The sequence below is a fragment of the Gallus gallus genome, chromosome 3 (assembly GCF_016699485.2).
Source record: "Gallus gallus isolate bGalGal1 chromosome 3, bGalGal1.mat.broiler.GRCg7b, whole genome shotgun sequence".
NCBI lineage: Eukaryota > Metazoa > Chordata > Aves > Galliformes > Phasianidae > Gallus > Gallus gallus.
The window spans coordinates 32,673,393-32,700,022 of record NC_052534.1 but is presented as its reverse complement, the minus strand read 5'-3'; the positions used below and the strand labels follow the sequence as shown (position 1 = coordinate 32,700,022).

At 37.9% G+C, this 26,630-nt stretch overlaps 1 long non-coding RNA gene across 2 annotated transcripts in view; it reads right to left on the bottom strand.

Moving 5' to 3' along the window:
• LOC101747727 overlaps positions 1 to 26,630 on the bottom strand; it is a 109,801-nt gene that overhangs the window by 18,348 nt on the left and 64,823 nt on the right. The window lies entirely within an intron of this gene.

Below are 26,630 nucleotides of genomic sequence, written 5' to 3'. Positions count from 1 at the left end.
GAATTGCTTGGTTGTTCTGTTTTCCAGAAGCTCTGAAAATTAGAGAGATATCTGGAAAACAAGATTCCAGAGAGGCAGTTTGATTGAAATGAATATGGTGGAGACTATTATGCAATGTGATCATATGAAAGGATATTGTCAAACCCAAAAATTAAGCCCAAAAAAGAAGACAGAGCACTGCAACTGTCCAGCCAGCAAATGGTGTCAGTCTGGCACAGCAACCAACATTTGTTACAGCAGGAATGAATATTGCCACTGTGTGCTGGCTCACAGCATGCAACATCTAAATCTTTTTTTCATCCCATCCGTTTTTCTGAAACTTTAAATTTTAGAAGTAAAATTCTCATTGGTGTCTTTGTTCTAGAAGGACTTGACAGTGCTGTGAAGAAGCTTTCAAGTGTTTTTGAGCTATATCATATAGTTGAAGAAAACAGAAGAAATAAGTTAAGGTTTGAAAGGAAGATAAAAGGTGAAGTCAATCTGGAAGGCAATCAGCCTATCTGGTCTAGCTGTCAATGTCCCAGTTCATTGCAGGGGAGTTGGACTAGATTACCTTTAAGGGTCCCCTCCAACTCAAACAACTCTGATTCCATGATTCTATCTTAGAGAGGGACAGTATCAGCTGAGGGAGAAGGGGTAGACCTTGGGGGCTAAGTTATCCTTCCTGCCACCCATCGCAGTTCAGAGCTTACTGGTTTTGCACTAGATGCTTCATGGGAGCCATGTCTTTCCCTTAGTACAAAGCCAGTCTACTCAAAGACAGCTATTCCAGAATCTCAGAACTGGCTTGCATCACAGGACATTTTCCAACATAAAATCTTATGGCTTCCCCGGAAATGTCATCTCCTGAGCTGTTTCTTAAAGTCTTACAGTAAAAAGAGGGAGCCAGTGGCCCACCTATCTTTTCTCAGCAAGACAAAGGGATCAGAATTCAAATCAAGCGATTTTAGTGCTATGAGAGATCCTTCTTCCCTTCCCAAGAAAATAGTATGAATAATGAAGAACTGAAGCCAATTCAGGCTTTTCTGTATGTGCACATATCCTTCTTTCTAACATGCTTCAAACTTTACAGAAATCATCATCCTTGCTTTGACAGTACTCCTGTGAGTCATCAAATGCATTTGCTTAACTTGGAGGAAACTGGTAGCATACTGTTCATCTGGTTTATATTTCAAGTCTAGTTTAAACCTTGTGGTGGTACTTCTCATCTCATCGTTTATTCATATGTGAATTGCAAATTTAAACAATTCATTTTGAGTTGCATACTTAAGTTCAGACTCTGTCCTGCTAATTACCTTCTCATTTTGCACCAGAAAAGTTTTCAAATGTGGACACGTTGCTGGCTCGAGAGAGTCTGCATTTAGCAGATAATATTTTGACTTATGATAGTTCTTGGTTTGGAGCTAAAAGGCTGGGTGAAAATGCACTTATTAAAATGCTAACTGAGTGTCTCCTCTAAAGTAATGATAACATCATCAAATTTTGGAACCATTGGGGCAGCTAAAGCTAGAGAATTGATTGACTCTCTTGCAAAGTGGTTCTAATTCAACTAATTAGATGTTGAATGGGTGTTACAGTTCAGGTTGAGTGATTCATTGCTTTTTCAGCAGTTGTACTTTTCTCATGTAGAGTTTCTGAAAGTTAAAAAATACCATAGTCATAGGCATAAACATGAAATAGTTTTGTGCTGGAATACCTATTTTTAAAATACTGTCCCTGCCTTTTCACAAGGAATATAAAGCCTGATTATGCCTGTTCCACAGAAAAATACTATGAAATAGGCAAATTTACACTATTTCCATAAAGCATTTCCAAGATACTTGGTAGGAGCTATAAGTTACATGCTGGAAATGAAACCTTCAAAATGTGTGGTCCTGAGGATCTGCTAGCAAGCTAAATCACAGCCACAAAAATCTTGGCGCATGTGTCCCCATGCATGCCCCTGACTGTCTCTCTCACCAAATTCAAGACCTTCAGTATTTCAGTTATTCACTGTGAGAGCTCCCCACTGAGCTCTCTTTCCTGTAGGGAAGACGCCATAGCATAAGGCAGTATGATGGTAACTGTCTCTAATATTCTGTAGTGGTTCAGAGCAGGCAGAGCTCAGCTCCTGGAACCTCTGGATCCACAGGGATTGCTTTGGAGCAAATTCTTTCTCAAGCAGGTCCCTCTCACAGTTTCTTGTCCCTGCACTAGCCCACTGTTTTCTAGCACAGAAAAATGGAGGGCTATGGAAAAAACAGGCTCAGGGTACTGATCCAGCTGGAAATAAACCCATTTTCTTTTGCCAGATTATTTTTCATTTGGGTCCGTTCAGGTAGTTGTGTGGCTGCACGAACTGCTGTGCTGGTATTGTGGAAGGGGTGGTGTGGGGTCCCTAGGCTCCTGCAGTGGGCATGGACATGCCTGCCACAGGCTCCAGGCACCTAATGAGGCAGAACTCCATCAGCCCTCCAATTTTAATGGTTACCAAATTACACCAGGTACCGTAAGTAAAATGAACTATGGAAATAGTCTGAGTGAGAAATGGAACTACTAAAACACTCAGCAGAGCTTGAACTCCAGAAATGTGGTTTAATCAGAGCTTTATATTGTATCTACAAGAAGCAGCTGCCAGTGGAGTGGAAACAAGTCAGAGCCATCCTTATTCCTGACAATGGCCAGCTCTAACAGGCATCATGGTTTTCAATTAGCTCTGGAAGAGCAGCTGAACTGCAAATGTGTAACACTGTGATCTGAGAAACACAGCCGTGCCTGCAGAATGCATATGTACATAGAATATGTTTTTAAGCAAAGCACAAAATAAATGGAATCATGTAGGAGTTTAATTCTGCTGTTTTCAGTACCCTGTTATTCTGGGGAAGAACAGCAATGAAGCCTGCACCTAATATCTGAGTGGGAAAAACCACACACACTGAGCCCTGCAGTCCACATCTATGGGACAAAGGGATGTTTCTCTCCAGACAGATACAGAGGAAGGGCAGACAGTGCCCGAATCCCGCAGGTGTGACAGGGAGCCCGAAACACCAACGTGAGACCTGTGTTCACAGAGGTCAGTGGGAAGTGGTGTGGGCAGCAGCTCATGCCCACATACTGGGAGCACCTGTGAAGAGAGGCACGAGCAAGGTGATGTCAAGGCTTGGCCCATGTTTGCTCACCAGTGGAACATGCGCAGTAGGCACTAGAGGACAGCAACAGCGCTCTTAGCTAAAAGGAGTTCATCTCCAGGGAAGAAGTCGCAGCAGCTGGCCTGATTATTGACTTGAAAAGCACTGAGAACTGACTATTTTAAGCTGGACAAAGGTGCATTAGCCAAGCACCTGCTGGGAACAGCAGAAGTCATAGTTAAGAGTAAAAGAGCAGCACTTGAGAGTAAAAGGTGAAGCTGAAAGTGGCAGCAGGAAACTTGTTGCCTGTCAATGGGTATTTGAACTGTGTGTGAGTAAAGAATATAGAAAAGTTTATAATGAGATCAATCTAAAACTGTGCCAGCCCTTGCTTTGCTATTGACTGTGTGACTGGAAAAGCAGGGGACCAAAACAGCTAAGAAGAGGCATGGAATCTAGGATGAAGGAACTTCAGCAGAGTCCAAATGTTAGCTAAGACAACACAGAATCCCCAGTAAGCCCTTGGGTATATTTCATAGGCATTAGTGGAGGGATGTCAGTTCCACAGACTGGGGACATGGGTCCTATGATCACTTGGACATTTGATGAAGATCAGGAGAAAGCAGAAGGAAGCAGATAGAGAATGGCGATTTGTAGAAACAAAAAGCAGTTAGTCATTGAAGCAATTACAATTTTTTTTTCCTCATAAGAGAAAGTTTCAGAACACCACCAAAGCAGTACTTTAAGGTACTGACTTAATGCCAAATAAAATGCACTAGAACACAATGTATTATTTTGTACCTTCACTTTGATGGGCTGCAGCAGAGAATATGTTCATTCAAAATGAAGCAGAGAATATGTTTCATTCAAAATGAAACAGTAGTTCCATTTTGACTGACTCAGTTGTAAGGAACTCTTTCTTGCCCAAAAACCCTCACAGTATCAGAAAGTTTTTCTGTTAATTATATAAAATCCACCACACTGTCTGTTTGCTTTCTCAAACATACAGCTACGTTTACCTGCCTCTGACGTTTCGAAGCTCAAATTAGAACTGAAAGTCATTTTTCCTTGATGTATCATCATTTATGAATGTAAGTGATGAGCAAGAGAAATGACAAGCACACCAATGCAACATATCCTTTTCAAAACAGAGCTGCTGAACTTTCGTTCTGTGTTTTTTGCTCTTTTAGTGTCTATACATGTTATATGCAGAGTGGGTCCCTCTGTCATCTCATCGCTGGAACTTAAGCTATGTTTCCCTTTGACAGTAATATTAATTTAATTTCTCATAAGAAACGTCAGGAGGCACAAACATTAATATTTGGGTTAGGATTTGATGCCACAGGAAAAGGGACTGTAGCTGATGGGAGGGGTAAGTATATAGATTATAAAGAAATAAAGTAGCCTGTAGACATGCTATGGGCTACTTTTAGAAAATGAAGGATGCTTTCCATTGGCAAAAGATATCAGTCATTTACTCCAGACTCAAAGCAGACCATTTTTCCTCACAAATTTGATGTCTTCATTGCTGTTATTTAAGAAAAATCTCAATGTTAGCAGAAATAAATAATTATATGGTCTCTAAAGAAGAAAGTGAATTCCACTGTGTTTTACAGTTTCTGCCAGTGTCATTGCCTGTATTTCTAAAATGCCACACACCTATTGTGGCGTTCTGCCATGGCAGATCAAGAAATATGAAGAAAACAGGCCCACAGCTGCAATATAAAACACCATTGTGAGTTTGGGAGCACACTGGATCATTTCCACTGTTCAGATGGTGGGTCTCAGGCTCACTGAAAAATGAAATGGCCTTGAAGATATAATTTCTACAATAATCTCTTCAGACATGTCTCTGCTGTGATTCACTAAAAGTGGGGTAGCTGAGGTTTTCAAATGCAACAGTAAAAGCTGGACAGGCTCTGTCAGTCACATCCTTCCATCCTCTTCTCTCCCTGTTTCCTAAATAATATAACTGGTTTTTTTTGTTTTGTTTTGTTTTGTTTTTTTTAATCCATGGATGGGGAATCTGAGCAGAATAACAACCACTATTCCAACAAGCCTGAACGTCGCTAGTGTGAAGACATTAGAGCTGGTAACATACAAAAATATTTCAGAAGAGCAGGAAAACAAAAGCTAATTTTGTAGTAAATAAGGTTTGTTGTTGTTGTTTTTGTTGTTTTTGAGGGAGTGGGTTGGTAGGCTTTCAAGTTTCTATTTTGCCTGTTGAAGTTCTCAGTTCCTCTTCAATGCCACTCTGGTGGCATTGCCCCAGGAATGACACTGAGGAAAAGAGTGTGTCTTCCAAGGAGATGCCCCATGAAGGATAATCAACCCTGCAGAAGCAAACTGTCACTTCCATAGCATCTGAAGCCAACCCTTCTCTTGTGCCTTTGTGGAGACATGCCACCATACTGCCCCACTTTTCTCCCTTGACATCTCTCAGACAAATGAATGAAGGTGCTGCAATCAGAGGGAGCATCATTTTACCCTTTTCAGATGACAGTCACAGACCTCACAGTCCTGAGTGAAGGTAACAAATAGGTACCCTGACTCTCTTTTGCACAGCTGAAAAAAAGTGTACTTGTATTAGAACTGAGCGCATTTCTCACAGCCTATTCTGTTTTTTTGAGATACCGCCCCTCATCTTTCTGCAAGATTCAAGTGAACTCCAAAGATAAACATGTTTTTTAGTCATTTGTTTCAGTTACAAGTTAGTTTGAAAAGAGAAGGCACATTTATTACTAATAACAGTGCAAAATCTGAGATGCACAAAACCAAGAGTCAAGAAAATAAGGTTTTAAATCTCTATGTTAACTATGGGCATTAAAAAAAAGAAACACAGAATAGACCAGAAATTACCGATTTAGCCATAAAATAAACTAAAATTATTTATGTGTTTTAATTATTTCAGTGTAAAATTGTGGGGACACGTTTTATGGCTATTAGGCTCTATTGGAAAATTGGATAATGCATAAAAGAACAAGATAAAAGATAATAAATACTGCTGCATACAGGAGTGAGAGAAGCTGTAATACTCAGGTAGCAATAGAGAATATTATAATATAGATGAATGGACTATTTAGTAATGATACATTACTTGATATGTTACTATTCAGTAATAATAGAAACTAGCAGAAAGAACATCACTGCCAATAACCTTTCCAAAAAGCCCTTGATGACATAAAAGGAAAACTCTATTTCTGGTGTAATTCTATGAAAAATCTCTACCATGCCCAACCTCTGAATGTTCAGATGACATAATGCAACTGTTTGGCCACGTATCTTATCATGATGGAATAGTTAAACTTCTCTGATGGCCCTAAGCACAAATACCTACAAACTACGTTTTACTGGAGATTCTCTTATCAATACTGAAAGTAACCCTTCCTTGATTTGAACTGCCAGATCAACTTGGAAAAGAAAAAAATAGAAACTTAAATCTTAAAAATGTAAATTACAAAGAAAGACAAATTACATAAAACACTGATGGAACCATAAAATCTGTAACATTCATGAACTGATGATATTCTTGTGCTCATGGCAATGAATATAATGGATATAAGTCACTACAGATTTGTTTCTCACTCTTGATACAAGTATTTATATTCATTATACATTTCTTTACGTTCAGTTGATTGCATAGAGCAAATAATAAAACAAAAATATAGGAGGATGGCTGAACAGTTAACAGAAAGGTGCTGAAAATGCAGACAATCACTTTTTGTATTAAAGCCTGTTGATTTTTTCTTTTTCTTCTTTCTTTTTCTTATTTATTTATTTTTTAAGATGTATACGTTGTGTCTGTCAGAGAAATGACTTAGGCAATCAAAACCCAGCTGACTAGCAGAGTTACTAATTAGCAGACAGTTAGCAAAATAAAGTACTTTCTAATTGGCTGCTTGGTACAAGCTTCCACGAAAAAAGTCCGGCTTTTCAGCTCAAGGGTACTTTTGCTCTTCAGCAAGTGGAACAGGAGTGAGAGAAGATCAAAGGGGATGGGAACAAAGTGTGAAAAAAAAATAAATCAGGTGATTAGCATGTCCAAAAGGGAATTGACCAAATTACTTCCTGCTTGCTGAAGTGTTACCCTGAAGTACTTTCAGTTTTTCTTCTAAATATTAAACAGGAGAAACTGATTGTCTAATTTTATCTTTCACATCACACCACATTAACCCCAGCAAATGTAGTAAGTGCTACGATTTGGGTATGTGGGACTTTCAGTTTATAAATATGAGGAAGGCACTGTGTGGCAGCAACTCCCAGTAGGTTTTGGTGGTGGCCTATTCTAAACCAGTTATTAGAAGAAAGTAGATGGGACCAATGGTGGATAACTGCATTGGTTTGACAGAAAGAGCCAGTAAAACCTATGTTAGAATTGCAAAATTATTCAAAAATTAAGCAGAGCAATTCTGTAAGGAATAAGTGTTGCTGGGAGAGCAAAACAGAGGACAAAAAGAGGGGTCTCCAAATAGCAAATTAGAACAAATTCAACCACAAAGTATTTATTTTCTTCCTACAGATTTGTATGCAACCTAGCAACTTATTTCCTCTCCTTTGACCTTGGAATCTCCGGAGATGTTCACAACAGCTTTTAATTGTACACAACTGGGTTGGCAAGACAGAATTTGATCTGACTGCTCTATGCTAGAAGCCAGATTTTCATCTGCATGAAGGCTATTCCACATCACAAAAGATTAAAAAAAAAAAAAAAAAAGAAGACCTTTAAGAAAGTGACTACGCTTCTAACTCATCACATCGATAGAGACTCTCAAGCACAGTACCCTGGAAGCTTATTATTACTGATAGAATTTGGAGTAGGGAGCATGAATATGGCCTGAGGATTGGTCTTTATACTAACAGAACGTTTGATGCAAGTGTAAGCAATACCTACAGCTTTTTTTTTTTTCATACTTTCTCTCCATGAATTTGCAGACAAGTAGTTCTCTGGGTACTCATTTTAGTTTCATAGCATCCTTGTCACCTCAGAACACTGGGAAGTTTTCAATCTGTCAGTCAATACAAGTGCTGTACATTCTTTCCTTAAGCAAATTATATTTGTGGAAAGGTCAGAATATAACTAATTAAACTTTAAAAGAATAATTGGGTTAAAAGACTTAATGATTTGAGTATCTTTGGAATTTATCCAAACAGAGAAAATCATCTTAATTTAACACATATTAAGTAGCAGTGTTGTGCTGTGGCTGAAACTGACACCACAACTCTGTTCAGTAATACATTCTTATACTTTCTGATGAGAAAAGGAAAGGCTTAGGGTTATGCATGGGATCAGTGGGAATTCAGGGCAGAAGAGCTCTGTCCTAAATTCTGAGATCCCAGATCCCAGGGACCTTACAAGGTGCAAATTTAAAGCACTGTCTTTGAAATGTACCATTTTTTTTCCTACATTCTTTGCTTCTTATTCTGTACAAGATTTCAGATATCCTTGACCAACTTTGAAAAAATTACATGTTGTTTGAATGCTTTTATGTTAGTCAATTTAAATAGCAACCTACAAACAGAGAAAAAGAGGTTCTAGAAAAAATTGTTTTCTCTTTTTTTTTTTCTCACTTTTTCTTTGTGAATAATCATTAACACATAGAGGAAGGTAATAACATAAATATGCTCTTATTTTTATGCCTTTTTGTTAACTAAGAAACAGAGCTTACCACTTTTGAGCACCTATCTCCCATCACCAGTTTTGCTTTCATAGGTAAAGCTCTCATCATTTCAAGGGAATAATTTACCTATTTATTTCTTAAACCTAGTGAAGATCTCATTCAGAGATGGCCATCTTCTGTTCCTTCTACTGTTTGTAAGCAGCAGTAGCCACGGTCTCTGTGTCAGAGACAACCCCATGAGAGGAAAGGCAGAGGGGTCAGAACAAACAATTTCTATTAATTAGGATGCAGGCCAGAAGCAGAAGTGAGTTTTCTGCCTCTTGCAAGTGCAGAAGCTCATTGCAGGATGGAGTTGACGCGTAGGCAACATTGGGACTGAATGAATACTGTGAATACACAGGACAGCAGCAGTGATGAAAGGAGTACCAAGGAAGAAAAATAACATCTGCCAAGCCCAAAACTTGGACAAAATAAAACTTCTTCGAATAGGGTTTGAGTCACGCTGAATGACATAAAGGAGGAAATGCATCTAACAAGCTGGTATCTTTAAATCCAGATTCTACCCTGGCTGCTTGTTGTCAGAGCAGCTGGTGCCTGCATGCTAAAGGGGATGTCTTCTCAGCAGGAGTTTCTTAAATGTAAAAGAACTAAGCTTTCTCTACAGTTTTAAACTCATGAGTTAGTTATCAAGGATCTAGAATATTTGAGGACTACTATCAATGAAGTTAAATGAATCATTTTCCACTGTTCAGGAAAGACATCAATAAATACCTCGGGGCCAGATCCAGAATAATTAGCAGAGCTGCTATATGGATACCTGACCTACTGGGATCTACTGATTTATGTCCACTCTTCCTGCTCCTAACTGCTCAGCCCCTAGTTTGCCACTTCTCAAACTTGCCTTTGGCCCCCACATCACACTTCCCTGCTTCAGAGCCTGACTGCTGTATGTACATTGATAGCACCATGCCACAGCCTCTCTTTAGTCTCAGGGAGCCATGTCCACCTAACCAGTGACAGCTGTGTCTACGGTATATATGCAGCAGCTGGGCCATGGGGAAAGACAGGCCATTTCAATGCAGTGGGCTGGGAATAACAGTAGATCTCCACTGCTCACCTGAGACAGAACTGTGAGGAGACCTCAAGATAGAAAGGAGTCTGTCATTTCATAGTACATAACATTTCACAACTGCTTTCTGTCTGACACCTATCTTCTTTACTCAGTATTTTTAAAATAAACTGTATTGCCTTATTGTCAGAACAGACTGTTTTTCTGGGACATTCCAATAAGCTTAGGAATCTGTCCCATATGTTTCATCTGTGTGGAAATGCCATACTGCATGATAAGCATGTTGGAATAGGCTTTGCTGGAAGGACAACCCAAGATGGAACCTGTAGTGCCTGTGCTGGGAGATATGCGTACATGATGCAAAAATACCATTTCATATTTGGCAGTAACATTTCCCAAGTATTATTGGAACAGATGCAAATAAATGGATCTAGAGGCTATTTTGTGAACAGACCAAAAAAATCCCCTGAAATGGCTTACCCAGGTAGTGAGTGATGATGGTGATGGGTTCTCTGTAGACAACGTCATGATTTTTTTTTCCCTCACATACCTTCAACTGGGGTGTGTTCAGAATGAAACTTGTAGAACCTGATAGTATGTACCATCAAGAAATTTGAAATGAACATCACTGTCAGCAATGCTGTTGTAGAGCTCTTTCAAAATGGCCACCTTATGTTATAGAATCATAGAATTGCTAAGGTTGGAAAAGACCCACAGGATCATCCAGTCCAACCATTCGTTCACCCTTCACCAATGGTTCTTGCTAAACCATGTCCCTCAACACAACATCCAAATGCTCTTTGAACACCACCAGGGTTGGTGACTCCACCACCTCTCTGGGCAGCCCATTCCAGTGCCTGACCACCCTTTCAGAGAAGTAGTATTTCCTAACGTCCAGCCTGAATCTTCCCTAGTGCAGCTTGAAGCCATTCCCTTAGTCCATTAGTCACACAAGAGAAGAGGCTGACCCCCAGCTCACTACAACCTCCTTTCAGGTAGTTATAGAGAGCAATAAGGTCTCCCCTGAGCCTCCTCTTCTCCAGACTGAACAATCCCAGATCCATCAGCAGCTCCTCATAAGCCCTGTGCTCCAGACCCCTCAACTGCTTTGTTGCCCTCCTCTGGACACGCTCCAGGGCCTCAATGTCCTTCTTACAGTGAGGGGCCCAAAACTAGACACAGTACTCAAGGTGCGGCCTCACAAGTGCTGAGTACAGGGGGACAATTACTTCCCTATTCCTGCTGGCCACACTATTTCTTATCTTCTCTCTCATTGTATCTCAGTAACGATATATCCAAAACACAAACAAGAAGTTCAATCCTTGTTACTGTAGCCACTCAGAATTTCTACCCATATACTAACCACTACCTAAACCAAAGTCCTAAAGCCAACTACAGGCTCTGCTCCTAGCCTTTTATACAGCATGCTGTGTTAGTTGATAATTGCCTCCCTAAAACTGTGTAAATTAATCCCAGATGGTCTGGACTTTTGTCAAAGCTCCTGTTATCAGGAAATAACTGCCAGTTTTGCAGACCAAGGCTTTTCATGGATCAAAAGGAAGGAATGGAAATGCTACTGCTTCTTTCACGTAAAGTAAACCCTTAGGAGAGTGAGGTATGAAAGGAGAGGAATAATTTTTCTCTGCTCTGGGGAAGAAATCTTCATAAGAATTGTGCACTGGATAAATAACCGAGATTATTTTCTCAATTTTCTGATCTTTATAAAAAAATATGTTGAATTTTAATGCACAACCTTTTTTTTTCCTGGAACAATAGAAAGCAAGTGGAAAGAAAGAATAAATAAAATTTTAGGATAAAGCAAAACATTGTATTTAGTGATTCACTTTGGGAAGATGCAAATAATTTTCCTACTGTCTTGCTCTGATGATACCATATATCTGCTCACAATGCCCTTGTTCATCACAGCATAGTACTTAGTATTACTTTTAACACGTATGTTGTCCAGTGTCTCTCCTCCTTACATCTCACATCATTTGCTGGACCAACCATTGTCTAGCACGCAGTATGACACCAACATCTTCCAGCATTTCTAAAATCTTCCAGCAAAATCCAGCACCTTTCTCTCATACTGCCCACCACCTGGGATGATATCCCTCTCTATCTTACCAGTCCTTCCACTGACACCACACACACAAATATATGTTGGTATGGCAAAGCCACTTGGCTTATGTTTCCATTTCTTTGCTCCATTTTTTTTTTTTTTACAGGGCCTGGCCAAGATAAAATCCCATTTTATGGCTTAGAACCACTCAAAGATGAAGAAGTAAACACCCTAAATAAAGAAGGCTCAAGTTCATATCCACAGGAATAAACTGCTGAAGAGATTATTAACACAGAAGGGGAAAGGTCATTGACACTTTGAGTACTGGTAGTAATACCTAAGAAAAATTGCTAGGTGCAGAGAGAGATTGTCTATAGAACTGAAGGAACAGTAATGCCGTAGTCTGAAAAATGGGGAGTACATGCAGCAAACATAACCCTTCTGATTCACTGCCAAGTCATTAAATGTACATGTAGCCTGCCTTAAAAACGTTTTCTATTTTCAATGCATTTAAAGTGAATTAACACATCTAAGTGATTACACTTTTGTTCATCTTTATTATCTCAGGGATTTAGTTGCAATCTTGGAAATGTTGCCTCTTTAACTTGTCACTCATTTTCAGTGCTTACTTGGGCTAACTAAATGACAGCAAAGTACTCTTGCTTCTAAACAATGAGCACCATGAAAGCCACCTGGATGGATATGTGCTGGACTAGGCCTCTTCATCTACACATGGCCCAAAGGCCCTGAGCTCTAATTTGCATCTGGCTTGGAAGCTGGCCCTGGTGACATCCACAGTTTCTCTCACTCAAACTACTCTGTGATATCATGGCATGCAGAAGAAACCCATAGAAGCTCATGATATTTGGAGGACCTCCACTTTTGCCACTGGTATTATGGGCTTCATACAGTTACTAACAAGGGGTTTCACTGATGTAAACGGCAGTGTTTTTGAAGTAGTACCAGGGATGTAGACAGAAATGAAAACGTATATTCCTTCTAATTAGACAAAATCCAGTTGGATTCATTTAAGCAAAAACTCAAATGTCCTTTTAGTAACAAATATCCTTCAAGAAAATGATACTAAGAGAAATGCAAGAGAACTCAGACAGTTATATTTTCAGATTTCAATTAAAAAAAAATAAAATACTTGCCTGTGTTTAACATAGAATAATCAGGATTTCACTGTTCCTACAAGCTTGTGCAGGGACTGCATCAAAATAAAATCTTCCTTCAGTCTTATGGGGACATATTATACTTGTTTTATTTCCAGTATCTCTATGTGACTGTGTATCTATGCAAACATATATATATACATAGAGAGAGAAAGAATGGATATATAGGGAAAGTGAATATACATATTAAATCCAACATGTATCAACAGTTACTTCACAATAGTTCCTGTTCCTGTTAAGTGATGCTGTCATGTACTTGCAAACAGCAAGTAACTGCAGACACATCAGACAGGAAGATTCTCAGTGTAATCATAACTGAGAGAGTGTTCTGAAATATTACAACCTGGGCTGCAGTGTTTATAATATAGGTCGGAAATTTCCAAAAAGCCTGTGTTTTCTGAGCACAAATAAGCAGACCAAATGATTTATATGCATTTTATAAATTCCACATAACTCCTTTCCTGATTCATTGATTCCAAGCATGTTTTTAGTTTATTAATTTATCAGAACACTTTATTTTTACAAGGAGAGAGTAATCATTTGTGAGCTCTCCAGACCATTTTAGACTGATGTAGCTCTTCTAATCTGCCCATTTTCTGCTGAGGAGATAGTGTAATTAGTTTGTCCCTCTCAAATGTTTTCATAAAACCTCAAAGGATATATGGGCTACTTTCTTCCCTACTGCTATAGAAAAAGTATTATCTTACAATATCTCCAGCTGAGATATTATACCACAAATCCTTTTCAGAAGCTGAATTTCACAAGCATTCCCAGAGAGCTGCAGATAAAGAGAATCATATTTGTAGGCATTAGTGAGAAGGAAATGAAACAGCAGATACACTCTATGTTAGGAACTCAAGTAAAATTAGTCATCAATACGTGTCCCCCTGGAAAAAGACTGATTGAATGTGGGTTTTCTGGAAATGAGTACAGGAAAAGAATTAACTGGTATAACATAATAATGTCTTCATGTAGAAAGCAAAAAAAATCACCCTCAGCTGAAGGTGAATTACTTAGCAGCAACTTAAGCTTTGTTTTGTGGGTTTATGGAGGGATAGGTAAGGGACAGACAAAATGCCAGCTAAGTTAAGATGTAAAAGCGCTGTGGGAAACAATCAAACAAAAAGAAAAAAACCGCACCAAATTAAAGTTCCTTTCCTGAAATTTGTGACAGCTTTGTGGAAGGGTGTCCTTGAAAAAAAAAAAAAATAGCCTGGATTCATGGAATTCTTATTTCCATTGAAATAACAGTGCAGATGAGCCATACAGTCCAAGTTAACCACTGTGGACAACAGAAGATGATCTTTTGGAGGGCTAGACACTATATGGAGATCAGACAATTTAGAAAGGAAGGAATGCCTGCAATCTAAGAACAGTTTTCATGATGATACAAACTTTGAAACTAGAGTAACATTGGAAAGAATTTCTGCATTTAAATAAGGAATACAAAATACGCTCTGTTGGTATCTCTAACCCTTTTATGTATGCCTTGCACATATTCGTGAAAGGAAATGATTTTCTTGAGAACATTCCCATGAAAAGATAGCAGTGTGAACACTTTGGAAAGTATGCTTTTTTGCATGTACATTCTTTCTAAGAATGTTCACACAACTGCCTTCAGAGCTCCTCTTGAGCCTGGACCCAGTTCAGGCAGAGGTGTTAGCTATGTTACAGGATAGCAGCAATGGATAGCGCAACATGAAGAACGGAGCAGTATGAAAGGACAAACACTGCAGGCACCAAGCAGAGCAAAGTGTTTGCAAGTGTCTTTTAGCTTGAAACAGATTTCTAAGTGGCTTTCATTCAATCACTCAAAATAACTATCAATGTCTAAGAAATGCATCTGACGTATAATCACTCCTTGCTCACACAGAAATGGTGAGAACATCCCTTGCTTTGGATATGGCCACTTTGCACTGCTCTAAGGGCATATGCAGTCTCACAGCTGAACAGCAGGGAGATCCTACATCACATTCTTCAATCCAACAAACTAAATGGCCTGAAATCATGTGGGGTTAGCAAGGGACACATTTAAGAAGCACAGATCTACAGCAATGTCCTTCATTGATAGACCTCAGGAGGCAGCCTTTGCACATGTACTGATAGATCCACAGAGGCAAAAATAAAGCTGTAAAAAATGGAGGAACACAGGTGAATACAGCCTACAGAAGGGCACACGTTTATGTGTGGCCCAAAGGCCATGACTCCAGCCCTCTGCCACTGTAGCCCTGGCAGCAGCATGGGGAAAGCTTGCTTCCAGCCAGGGGTCAAGGCTTTCTCTCAGGAAAGTATTCAAACAACATGTGTTGGCAGGTGTGCCTAATGTCTGTATGTACACATATAAACATGAATACATACATATATATGCAACAATGTGTACATATATATAAACATGAATATGTATGTAAATATTTTATACCCTTAGCAGTTAATTTACTTCCTAATAAGGAAAAAAATACACAGATTTGCAGTCAAAGGTTTAGTCATTTTATCATGCAGCTGCTTGATTTAGGGTACTACTTACTATCAGATACATACTGCCTAGAATTTAAATGGCATCTTTCAATTTCTTGAACAAAAAAGGAAATATTGAAATCACTAAACAGAAAACTATGCTTTCCATAAAAGCGTGATGGTTCTACTTTGCTATGGTAGGAGCTCACAGCAAGAGAAGTCTTTCTAGAATGGTATTTATTGTGCGCTAAGATTTTTAGCCTGGGGGTTATTATTATTTTTAAATTATTATCATTACTTTAATGTAGAGCTACTAAAAATGACTAAAACCAAGCAGGAATTTAAAGGGTTTCACTGTCTGTTTGATCTGCCCTGATATGATTCAGGATAACGTGACAAGCATTATTCCATTTCTTGAAATGCTATTGAGACTCAGATCTAGATTATATCCTCTGCTAAACTCATCTGTTTCACCAAGAGGTTCACAGACATCCCTTTTGCTCTGTATGCACTATTGAGGACTGACTCAGAAATACCTTTATTAAATACACCAATGAAATTACTGAGGGGAAATCAAGGAGAGTCAAGGATCAAGGACTCAGCAACTGTCTGGAAGATCTTGATAAGCATGGCTACAGAAGTCTATGGAGGCACTTCCTCAGGTTGCCAAGAAATTCAGAACATATTTATGTACCCGAAGTGCAGTCCTTTTGGACATCTGACATACAGAAGGTCTAGAGTTCTGCTTACTTAGCTTTAGATCAATAAGAGTGCACTCTGCATCCAACTGAAGGTGGGCATGAGCATGCGTCTGGGAGCGGAGGGGATCATTTACATCTGTGAATCTTTGCCAAAATCAAAGAAGATGTTGATTTGTCCCAATTAAATTATTTTTTGTGTACTCTACTAAGATGCACTTTCAGAAATATTTTCCAAAGATTATATTGTCTTGCTTGTATGGTCAATAATTTGATCAAGTTCAATACTGGCAATATTATAGAACAAACGTGAGTTAGTTTTCACTGTCTATCTTGCTGCTGTACACTTTGTGAGAGATTAAACTTAAGTTTCTTGTGCATGGGAATGACAGATTGGGAGTGACATCATAGGATGAGATATTATATCTGTCAGTATAGAAGGGAGGGATTTTTCCTCCTTTTATGTGGAAAGAGAAGTGGATACAAAGAATGTAATAGTCAAAGGAGAAAGAAAAACGTAAGGAAAAACATTTTAATAGTGGAATAATATCTAATCTAAGCCCATTAACATAACTGCAAGCCACCTCCACAGTTCAAAATGAGTGACAAAAATTGGGGTTTGTGAATCTTGAAGATTCACGGAAATGCCAAAGACCCATAGACTAAATACAGTGATCAGATATTTTCAAATAATTATAAGCTGAAAGAGTTTTTTAGAAATCTCTTTTAAAAATAAATAAATAAATTTGGTAACAGATAATCAAACAGAACATGAGATCTTGTGATTGTGCCAGACTGCATAAGGGATTAAACCATTATTTCTAATTATAAATAGTTTAACAGGCAGCATCAACAAACTGTAGGCTCATGGAAGATGACACAGCTGTGACTTATGCTGAATGCCTCTTTGAGGACCAAGTTCTAGCAGGAGTTGCAATGGGATGTACAATGGGTACTTGTGCAGCTGACTGGTGCCACAGGCTGCAACATCGTGGTACAGATTTTGGCAGAGAAAAGGGTGTAGAGAAGACAGATAAAAATAGTCATTGCTTGCTCTCTGGCTTCAGTGAAGTTTTCCTGTTTTCCTCCCTTACTGTCATTGTACATTAAAAAGGCTTTGCATTTCTCCTTGATGTGATAATTAACAGAAACACCCAGGTCTGATCATGCACTCATCACAGTGGTGCTCCCACAGGCAATACTGCAGGAGGCAGTCACTTCTGTTTAACGTCTCTGTAAATAGTATGGAGCATTCTCGGGCATCTCAGGCTGGTGTCACAGTTTTCATTACCCATCAGTGTTTGGTCCCTTGGCCAATTTGCAATCAATTTGCTAGCACTTGTGGTCAACGCGCACAATGCCTTCTTGTACATGGTTGACAGAAGGCTCAGGGATGTAAGAAAGCAAAGATGGGGACGCTTAAATCAAAGCAGGAAAACAGAGATGACATTATAAACAAGAAAGCTGCCATCACCAGCTGAGCAGGGCAATAGATATCCAGTCTAATGTATCTTAGAAAGTATGACAAGGATTTATTTGAAGTCTATTACCAAGGGCAAAGCATGCAGTCTAGGTAGACCTTGCTTTTGGAAATGTTTACAACACGCAAGGAACAAATATTCTGATAAAGTAAAACGCACAACATTTGCATGTGTAGAAGGTCCCCATTTTAGTTTTCCTTGCACAATTTTATCCAAAACAATTTGAACAATTTTTTGTTACATATTTCATGAAATACTGTAGTAATTGCTTTTCCAAAATTAATCTGAACTATCTCCTCCACATTACCTTTCTATCCAGAAAATGAGATCAGTTTATTGTGATTTCCTTTTAAAAGAATAGTTATTTTTATGCTGACTTTCATCAAATTACATTTTTTATTGATACTGCAGATATTGCAGCTTAACTGAGGACATAGCCGATGTGATTTGTAGTCACAATTTCATCACTCAAGATGCTCATAGCTTTCTTTCTCTTCATACTTTTACACATTATTTCATTACTGATTGTAATCAAATTGAACCAGATGGCAACTGTCAAGTTCATATTTGTTACCTACTTTGGATGACAAAGCCTCAAGTAAACTCATTGTAATATTTATTGAGAAATTAATTTATGCAATAAAGCTTGTACTAAAGGCTGGATTATTGCCTATTATTGAAAGTATTTACTGAATTGAAGCAGAGAAATCTTTGGAACATGCACAAAGGCTCAAGTTTTAACTAAATTTTGTAAAGAAGCCTCACTATGCTTTTCAGTAACAACAAGACATTTCAAGGATGAAGGTGTCCTGAATGAACTCTTGTGGGGGATGCATTTAAATCCATGAAAGACAATGGACAGCCTTTTTGGAAACTACTCTGGGCTAGTAAGAATTTATTATTTCAAAAACAAGAACGTAAATCTCAGTGTAGCTAACATTGATTTAAATGGGGTTGGAGGTCTACTTCAAATAATGCTCAAGCTGGGAAAATGGGAAATCTTTGTATTTTTACTTCTCTTTGCACTTTTCCATCTTTGCTGCAATTTTTCTTTTCTTTCAGCTCTCTGCAATCATCAAGAGGCAAAGATGTTACAAAATCCTTCAAAGATCATATTTTTATTCAGATTTCAGAAATGTCTATTTTGGAAATCTGTAAACATGCTTTCTTTTTGTGAAAGATAAGTATTATTTTTTTCAAAGGCAAAATAGAAAAGGGATGGAAAAAGGAAAAAAGGAAAAAGTGAAAAATGAAAGTGAAGCTAAAGTATTGGCAAATGTTTTAGGTAACATCTATTATGCTTGCAAAAATAATATTTGGAATGCACTGTAAAAATCCAGCCAGTAAGTATTAATGAGCAGGAAATGTACCATTTCCATTCAGAGTGTTGTATTTGAAGATTCCTTGTTCTCACAGGAATTTCCAAATTTTCAGCTGCAAGTTTAGGTAGGAAAAAAAAAAAATGAGAACAATCTAATATTGACTACACTGATATGTAATTTTACACTGAGTAAGTTTTGTGCTGATAATCATAGAATCATTAAGTTGGAAAAGATCCTGAAGATCATCAAGTCCAATCATCCACATAAACTACTAAATCCATCATCACTAAACCACGTCCTAAGCATCACCACCACCTCTCTTAAATACCTCCAGGGATGGTGACTCCACCAGTCCCCTGGGCAGTCTGTTCCAATGCCTAATAACCCTTTCTGTGAAGAAATTCTTTCTGATATCCAATCTAAACCAACTCTGACAAAACTTGAGGCTGTTTCCTTTGTGCCCTATCACTTGTATATAGGCTCATGAGATATTTTATAAGCTACATATGTTGAATGCAGATATTTTCATTTTTTTTCTGAAGGATAATCTTTTTTTTTTTTTTTTTTTTGATGAATCCAAATTTTATATTTGTGGAAAGGGCATTTTTTTTTCCACTGGAAAACCATCTTAATGGAAAATTTTCAAATGATGCTGATTGTTTTATTCCTGCCTATAAGTTCAATATAAAATATTACTATTACAAAGTTTCCTGCTATGCCTACTAGCTATAACATATTCATACAGAGTTTGACATTTGTTTAATTTTCATTCTTCTCAACATCAATTAAAAAAAAAGGTGAAGAAGCCCACAGAAAAACCCCAACACTTTGAGAGTCACAGCTTGATCTTCCTTTCTGACATCATACAAATTAGCCTATTCTTACTTAGCACAAAAGATCTTGAATAGTATAAACTCACTGAATCTCAAATATTTCATATATATTTACTTTCAACCATCAACTTGCATTTCTCTTTTTCATAGCAGTTTTAAATTTGCTCAAAAGAATAATGTACCAATGGACTTTAAGAAGGTCCCTGTAAGGAGAGAATCTGAATCCCAGTAGATCTGAGCCCCTACCATTGACATCAGTGCAGCCTGTTGGGGTGCAGAAGGAGGACTGGGAACTCCAGCTATGTGCCACACAGCTGTGCTTAGGTGCTGTAACATCAGCAACAGCTACATAACCAAGGGGAGCCCAGCAAACAGATGAGAGGGGTTTTCCACACTCAAGGCAAGATCCCTGGATGTCATAAGACAGAGCAGATCTGGTGAATCAAAGTGAGAATTTAAAGAGCTGGGATGTGACTTTCAATCACACTGAAAGTCCCTCATTTCTGAAGGCTGTTTGCCTTCCAGGTTCGTTCCTGCTTCTTCATTTGTTGATGTGCAGTTCTCCTGGATGGCAGAGGCTGGCAGCATCTCCTGTAGTCCAGCGACTGCAGGGTACATGCCATGTGTCAGTCTGCAAAGAGGAGCAGCTGTGAGACATGAGACATTGGGCTCACATACAGAGACTTTTTTCTCCCAAATGGCATCTCTCTGCAGAGATGCTGTATTCAAAATTTTGTATAGTCAGGATTTGCACAAATAATAAGCATTTGGCTAAAAATAAGTATTTAGCAGGGACTTAGCTAACTGGGTAATCTGCTAGAAGCAAAAGCTACAGAGTAATGGAAACTGAACAGCACAGCTATATTGCCAATTATTATACATGCAGAAGTTGAACCATCATGTTATTCCAGTCATTAGTATTCAGATATTCTGAACTGGATTTTTCACAAAGCATTCTGTATCTAAAACAAATGGCTGATTCATGTAAAGCTTAATGAAGGTCAGAGCAAAACAGACCAGAAATAAACTCCCAGTTTTCTTGCCACAACTTACATAATCACTCTCATTATATAGAGTTTAAAGATTTCACAGTCATGCTATGTGCTATGGTGCAGAAAGAGCAAACCATGAGAGCCTTTCTGAAATTCTGTTTATGAATAAACTATTTGTTGAAAGATGATGCTATAGATTTATTTATCTGATTGCAATATATGTAAGCTACGATCAAAATCTTTCAAATATAAATGTTGCCATTGCCAGAGTAAGTGGTAATTTGTGTTAAACAAAACCAGGCAACATTAAGCAGAGATTTCATAACATTATTTTAAAAACATCCATTTTTTCTATTCTTTCAGAATAAAATTAAAAATACTACAGTTGGTCCTTTGGGATATTAAAGGATTTTTTAATATTTCTGTTGTGGTTATCGCTTCTATAAGAATTCATCCACGAAACTGGTCATTAAGGCATTTAATTCTCTTTCTATTAGATATTAATGTTTTCCCATGGAAATATCACATCAGACGAGCAGTAACCAAATAAAATTACTGATTAAAAAAGAAAAAACAAAACTATTTATTTTGGTGAAATGTGGTTGAAATGTTCTCATAAGAAACAACATCATTATCTCAACAGGGAAGTTTTTACAGCACAGCCTTACTCTGCGAAATAAGATTCAGTGAGAGTACTTGTTTAAATAAATGTATTTAAGTATTTTATGGCCTAATCTAGTTCAAATTGCAGTGTAAATCACTTAGTACTTCTGACATGTAATGAAACCAATGCGCTGTTGTTTCTTGAATGTTATATCGTATATTTGTTTTCAAAAATGATTGTATTTTTTGACACCTTTGAGACAAAATGTATAAATGTAGCAAAACTTATTGAAAAAGTGCCAAAGTTTAATAGGTTCAGGAAAAAAATGGAAACTGGAGATAAAAGATTTATAGAAAACCGGTAACTGAGGTGCTCTAAATAGTAATAATCTGAACAATTCTACTGCTCAACAGACCTCTTTAGATATATCCCCTTTTCTGCTTTTAAGGACTTGCAGCAGATTTTAAGGAATATTTTGAAAGTAGCTTTCCTGAGAGGACAAAGTATACTGAATATGATTACATTTTCTTCAGCCTGATGCATAAAAATAACATTGAGAATTTCAAGTTACTAATAGGTAAAGCTCATATTCTGTCCTTAGTTTGCATGCAAGCTTCCCATTTCAATGTATTATAAAAGCTGTATTTTAGAACTACAATCTAAGGCATCTATAATGACAAAGAATCTTGATGTTGAAAATGCTTTGCAATATCTTAAATAGGATAATAAACTAGATATTTTTTAAATATTAGTATTATATTCCTTATATTTATTAATGCTGTTCCTAAGGGCAGAGACTGCTTTAGGAGTCGAACACCTGCCTAGCTGCACACAAGCCCGTAATGCCTTATGATCTACTTAGACAGGCTGGGTACATCAATGAACAAACAGACTGATGAGACTGTACAATGGAAGCAAGCAGGTTAGCCTTGCATTTTACAGCAGGGACTAAATGAAGGAGAATAAGGAAGATGGAAACAATTCACCGCAAGAAGCAAAGTGAATGAGCAAATTTCCTATGGCTTTATGTCTTGTTACAAGGCCAAAATGGCCCTCCTTTTGCCTTCAGGACCTGTACAAGGCAGCGGGGATGGTGGGTGAGCTGGCAGTGCCTCTGCCAGACCTCATTCCTCAGCAGTAGAGATGGTTCCAAGTGAGTAGGAGAGCACTGGGCAGAGAGGCAGCTTTGGCATGGGATGCTTCCCTTCTGAAACTATTCTGTCACTGGGGCACTTGAATTAATAAGAACTTCAAGAAGAAAACATGAATATTGTCGATATTAATATGAAAGGCATGAAGACTTTTAAAAACCAAGTGCTTCTCATAGAAACTTTTATGTGAAGAGATGGTTTTGCTGTAGAATGGACTGTGCATATGCAGCTGTGCTATGGTTATCCTTCTGAACACATTACTAAACATCCTTCATAAGAGCATAGGGCTGTGTGAACCCTTTACTTTCTCACAAAGAGTGATTAGTTTCATCTCTTCCATAAAAGCTTTTTTTTTTTTTTTTCCCTCCTCAGGAGAGTCTTTGTCCAGTAGATATCCAGTTGTTGAACAGGATGGATGGATTCAGGAATGCCAGTAAGCAAGAGAAGGAAAGGCTCTTTCCTTAACAGGAAATGCATTTTCAGAAGTATTTAAGAGACAGCAGTACCTACAATCCTTTTGCCAGTTCTCTATAGCAGAAACCCTATCAAGAGTATGATTCCAAAGTCATTTAAAGGCATATTATTTTCAACACAAACTTGCTTGTTATGAGTATCAGAAGAAATGTAGATGCCTCTCCCAGGGTAGATTTGAGCACTGCCTGCCCCATCTGATAGCCCGTGGTGCAAACCACAGCGTTGGCTCCCGTGTCTGCATTTGCAGTGTACTTGAAACACTCATGCTCCCCAAATGCGGGGGATGCATTCCCAGCTCAGGGGTACAGTGGGGTTAAACAGAGAGGCAGGTTTTATCTAGGTGTTGGTAATGGACAAAATATCCTTTGACTTACATTTTGCATAGTTCTGAATTAGAAAGAGGAGAGTTAAAATACAAAATAAAATACAGAATTTATAAAATATATTGTTGACCACAGACAGCCACAGTATCTTATTGCCAGTGTTTAAATATTTGCCTGCTAAATTGTGCCAATACATCAACTTTAAATGTCAGTAAACAGAAATCATTCTAGACTTAGTCTAGAATCTAAGAATCCACAGATAGATTTCCTAGAGTTAGATCCTTCTGGTGTTATAGGATAACACTAACTTTGAAGCAAATCTGTTTGCTGCTTCAGGCTTAGGAACTAAAAACTCTTGAATTTATTTACTCTCAGTTATAACCTTGAAGTAATCTGCCCCACCAGACATAAGTTTTTAGAAAGAATAATTCATCCAGTAACTTAGAAGATTCATTGAGTACCTTAACTGGCAAATTTTAAGTAAATGAGAATAAAACACAAGTTACAACAAAAGCTTATCTCTTGGCGCATACGTGGTTTATGAGTTGAATCAAACTGAAATTGAACAGAAAACTCCTAGGCTATAATCATGGGAATCAGGCTGTGACCCTATGGCATTAGCACTCTAGATTTTTAGGTCAATATACAGTTTCATTGGTTTTTTTTTGCATAATCACCACTGACACTGCTCTCAAAATGCAATAGCATACTGAGGGTACACCTAAAATGGCATTTTTTGATCACAGAGAAAAGGACTGTCCTCTCAACTATTACCATGCATGCTAAAAATGATTTGATGTCAGGTGCAGAGCCTGAAAGGTTTATTTTTTGAAAAGAACAATGAGAAAGCTTGTCTCCTGCTTGAAGTTTTGAAGCAAACAGAAATCCTGTTGTTACACAGTTAAGAGAATTTGATGTAAAACAACACCCTGGTTGTTGCACCATTTTATTCTACTGTAGCTATTACTGCCTTTACTATAGAATGTTTTATAGTGCATATAGAGAGTACTTTAGTATTCATTGTTAAGCATTTATGTTGACACAGTGAAAGTCATACGTTTCTAGGTTTTTTTCCTGTTTTCAGAGCTTGTTTAAAAATAATTTTGCTGTATTCTTCATGACATCAAAGAAAAAAATCTTAATTTTTATAGCACGTCATGACATTTTGCCTTCACAGTACAACAATTATTTAGTCTTTGGAAAGGTTGGCAAGAAATACGTAAAAGACTGTAGCAAGTATATACCTTTCGTTATGTTGCTCTGTCCTGTGCAGACAGACTTTCTGCTGGAGGCAGAATCAGCAACAGAGGTGTCATATGGGAGTTGCTTGGTATCCAAGCCCACATTCAGACTCTTTGAACTTCACTTTGCCTCATCTGCAGGCCCTAAATTACTTATCTGCTTAATCTCCCACCCAGTAAACCACAGAAATATAAACATTCATTTCAAAACCACACACACTCTTCCCAGTGCAAAGATGCTGAGCTAATGTACCAAACTTGCAGAAAATTCCAAACAAGACGTTTCTACAGCTAGCTTATATGTACATGCTATAAATCAACTTAAACAAGTCAAAGTTTGTGACAAGATGCAATATCTCCTATTAGACTAATTGATCTATCTGTAAGACCAAAAAAAACCAGACTTCTGATATTGAGTCTTAGAAGATCTTATGCACCTGACATCTTGGGGGTATGTATATTTTTCTTATAATAAAAAAGTGAATTCTTTTAACATCAAACCCTTCTGTGCTTTACATTATCACAGTCAGAGAAATACCTTTAATACAAACATACATTAAAATTAGTTGAAACATTCTATTCTTCAGAAAATTCATAAAGTAGTATTGGTTTCACAAGCTCTGTTATAACAAGGAGTGAATCCACAGCTAGAAAAGAGGTACAGAAGCTGCTTCATTCCTGAACTGATTTTGGCTTTGTTTATTTTTTTAACTGTAGTAATCTTGAAATCTTGATCTCTAACTGAAAACTGAAGTATTTATCTCAAATTCAGCTCCTGTGACGGTCAGCTGTTTAGTACAAGACATTGCACTGCCCCTGGGATTTTGCAGTGCTTCTCAGTTGAATTCTTCGACAAGGAACAGAAAAAGCCTCAGGGTATGACCACCAGGGACACTTTCTGCTCCTCTGTGCTAATGGAAATGTTCATCGGCTCTAGGGCTCTTCTAAGGATTCATGCACAGTACGTTTACTCCATGGTCCCAATAGAGAGCAGAGATGGTGGATTTTATAGTATTACCTTTACGTATGCTGAATAATAGGTCCTGAATTAAAGAGATTATGTAGTTGTATTGTTAAACTGACACTAGAGTAATTACTTAATGGATAGTTTTCCATGGAGGTCATCAACAGGTAAGTGCCCAACTCTTCTATTTATGATTATTTGAAAATCATAGATAGTACAAATAGATAAGGTAGATTTCTATTTCTTAATGTTAGGAAATCTTTGGAGGTATGTAACCTGTTACAGTTCCTTAGCACTTTACTCTTTCTCCTGCTCATCCACCTAAATATGCAGTTGATGTTATATAGTGAGACAATGTGCGAAAGTTGGTCGATACAGCAGGTGCTGGCTGCTATGATCCTGCCTTGATCATGCCTGGTGTCTTCCGTTATTCATTTCAAAGTAATTGCAGCAGTGATAATGGCTGCACTGGCTTGAGAGCCTAATCAGGAAAACTTTCCTTTGCCGTGTTAACATCATTTCTGGAAGGTAAATTTTTTTTTTTTTTTCTTCTCCGAGAAAACGCTGTAAGCTCATTGGGGCAAAGAATGTCTTTTGGGTCCATGTTGAACGTAACATCTAGGAAATGGGTTTAGTCAACTACAGTTTATCTCATCAGTTCAAAGTATGATTTTAGACACAATGAAACAACAGTCTGAATAACTGGAGGCCAGGCCTACAGGGAACATGACTTCTTCCTCAGAGACTCAAATTCTTGTGTGGTGTGCATCCAGATTTAATTTACCCTTTCTTAGTCTCTAGAATGCTTTGGGAAGCAGAAATGTGAGCTGACCAAAGGGGTTGATTCTCATTCTCTGTAAAACAATTTTTATAGAAAAATCTCCCAGAATGGTTTACTAAAAAGTATTTTGGTGCCAAAGGGATTAAACTGTTTTCTTTCAGTGAGAAATAAAACCTACCAAGGAAATCTGAATATGAGGAACCAAAAATAGATATAGTATTTGCCCACTGGCAGTTTGAGAGCTGTATTTCAACATGATTTTTGTAAAAAAAATTTTAGAC